A 2500-nucleotide genomic window follows, 5' to 3' on the forward strand; every position below is an offset into this window, starting at 1 on the left:
CTTCGGGAGGCGCGCTTTTATCAGATCAAAACCGACCGGGTTCGTCCTGTGACGTTTGATGACTCTGGATAACCACGCGGATCGTACGGTCTCTGCACCGACGACGTATCATTCAAGTGTCTGCCCTATCAACTGTCGAAGGTACGCTACGTGCCTACCTTTGTGATAACGGGTAACGGGGAATCAGGGTTCGATTCCGGAGAGGGAGCCTGAGAAACGGCTACCACATCCAAGGAAGGCAGCAGGCGCGCAAATTACCCATTCCCGACACGGGGAGGTAGTGACGAAAAATAACAATACAGGACTCTAACGAGGCCCTGTAATTGGAATGAGTACATCCTAAAACTCTTAACGAGTATCCATTGGAGGGCAAGTCTGGTGCCAGCAGCCGCGGTAATTCCAGCTCCAACAGTGTATGCTAAAGTTGTTGCGGTTGAAAAGCTCGTAGTTGGATTTTGGGCGAGCGCCGCCGGTCCGTCGCAAGGCGTGTCACTGGTTGCGTTCGCCTCACCTTCGGTTCTCCGTCGGTGCTCTTGACTGAGTGTCGGCGGTGGCCGATAAGTTTACTTTGAAAAAATTAGAGTGTTCAAAGCAGGCTGTTCGCCTGCATAGTGTTGCATGGAATAATGGAATAGGACCTCGGTTCTATTTTGTTGGTTTTCGGAGCACGAGGTAATGATTAAGAGGGACAGACGGTGGCGTCCGTACTCTGCCGTTAGAGGTGAAATTCTTGGATCGGCGGAAGACGAACTACTGCGAAAGCATTCGCCAAGAATGTTTTCTTTAATCAAGAGCGAAAGTCAGAGGTTCGAAGACGATCAGATACCGTCCTAGTTCTGACTATAAACGATGCCAACTAGCGATCGGGAGGCGTTACCATGACGACCTTTCCGGCAGCTTCCGGGAAACCAAAGTCTTTGGGTTCCGGGGGAAGTATGGTTGCAAAGCTGAAACTTAAAGGAATTGACGGAAGGGCACCACCAGGAGTGGAGCCTGCGGCTTAATTTGACTCAACACGGGGAAACTCACCCGGCCCGGACACAGGTAGGATTGACAGATTGAGAGCTCTTTCTTGATTCTGTGGGTGGTGGTGCATGGCCGTTCTTAGTTGGTGGAGCGATTTGTCTGGTTAATTCCGATAACGAACGAGACTCTGGCATGCTAAATAGTTACGCGACCTTCTCGGTCGGCGTCTAACTTCTTAGAGGGACTAGTGGCGTTTAGCCACACGAGATTGAGCAATAACAGGTCTGTGATGCCCTTAGATGTCCGGGGCCGCACGCGCGCTACACTGAGTGAAGCAGCGAGTGTCTAACCTAGGCCGAAAGGTCCGGGTAACCCGTTGAACCTCATTCGTGATTGGGATAGGGACTTGCAATTGTTTCCCTTGAACGAGGAATTCCCAGTAAGCGCAAGTCATCAACTTGCGTTGATTACGTCCCTGCCCTTTGTACACACCGCCCGTCGCTACTACCGATTGAATGGTTTAGTGAGATCCTTGGATCGGCCCCGTCGCGGCTGGCAACGGCCGCGTCGGCGTGTCGAGAAGACGATCAAACTTGATCATTTAGAGGAAGTAAAAGTCGTAACAAGGTTTCCGTAGGTGAACCTGCGGAAGGATCATTACCGAAAGTGGTGGTAGGCCCCGGCCGACCGCGCACTTAATTGTCTTTGGGTGCCGCCGAGAGGGCGGCCGTCAATCGGGGTTCCGCCCCGTGCGACACGCGTAACACGTTGGCATAGCAAGGCAGCCGAGTGCGATGGTGGCTTCTGGGCACCGCGCTCGATGTGCCGCCGGCCCAGCCCGGCGGTCGCTCGGCGCCGTTTGTTGGTGTTTTTGTGCAGTTGTTGTCGGTGGTGGTTTTGTGGTCGATCCCACAGTGTGACGTCCGCGCGCTTCGGCGCCGGGCGAAACGTCGAGGACGACTCTTAACGGTGGATCACTCGGCTCGCGAGTCGATGAAGGACGCAGCCAAGTGCGAGAAGTAATGTGAATTGCAGAACACATTGAACGTCGACCTTCTGAACGCGAATTGCGGTCTCGGGTCAATCCCGGGACCGCGTCTGCCTCAGGGTCGCGTTCGTCCTCACCCGAGGGCCGTCGCCTGGCCTCTGCGAAGACGGCCGGGCGTCGCCCCAAGTTGAAGCGGTCGCCGAGCTTTCTCGGCGCGACCGCGTGTCCCGTACACCGCCGGCCCCTCGACGTGTTCAACTACGTTCGAGGGGCGGGTCCAGGTCGGTCGGTCCGGTCACGAGATCAAGACCGACCGTGGGCCAAGGCGGCGACGGTACGCGCTCGGTCGGCGCCGGCGGCGACGACTTGCGATGCCAGCGGGCCGTGTAAGAAGCGGCCCGCTTGACACATACGACCTGAGTTCAGGCGAGAGCACCCGCTGAATTTAAGCATATTATTAAGCGGAGGAAAAGAAACCAACAGGGATTCCCTGAGTAACGGCGAGTGAACCGGGAAGAGTCCAGCGTCGAATCTGCGCGCTTTTCG

The 2500-nt window shown here is 55.7% G+C and overlaps 2 non-coding genes and 1 pseudogene across 2 annotated transcripts in view; all 3 read left to right on the top strand.

Annotated features, from left to right (window-relative positions):
- Positions 1–1626, top strand: part of LOC144419712 (small subunit ribosomal RNA) — a 1810-nt gene extending 184 nt beyond the window's left edge. The window contains exon 1 of the ribosomal RNA XR_013474231.1: positions 1–1626. This exon is cut by the window's left edge and continues 184 nt beyond it. This is a non-coding gene — a ribosomal RNA (small subunit ribosomal RNA).
- Positions 1627–1924: 298 nt separating this feature from the next.
- LOC144419703 (5.8S ribosomal RNA) lies at positions 1925–2078 on the top strand. The gene has a single exon (XR_013474222.1). It is a non-coding gene; the product is annotated as a 5.8S ribosomal RNA (ribosomal RNA).
- A 288-nt stretch (positions 2079–2366) lies between these two features.
- The window catches only part of LOC144419722 (large subunit ribosomal RNA), a 3695-nt pseudogene continuing 3561 nt past the window's right edge, over positions 2367–2500 (top strand).

The sequence above is a fragment of the Styela clava genome, unplaced genomic scaffold, assembly GCF_964204865.1.
Source record: "Styela clava unplaced genomic scaffold, kaStyClav1.hap1.2 HAP1_SCAFFOLD_55, whole genome shotgun sequence".
Classification (NCBI taxonomy): domain Eukaryota; kingdom Metazoa; phylum Chordata; class Ascidiacea; order Stolidobranchia; family Styelidae; genus Styela; species Styela clava.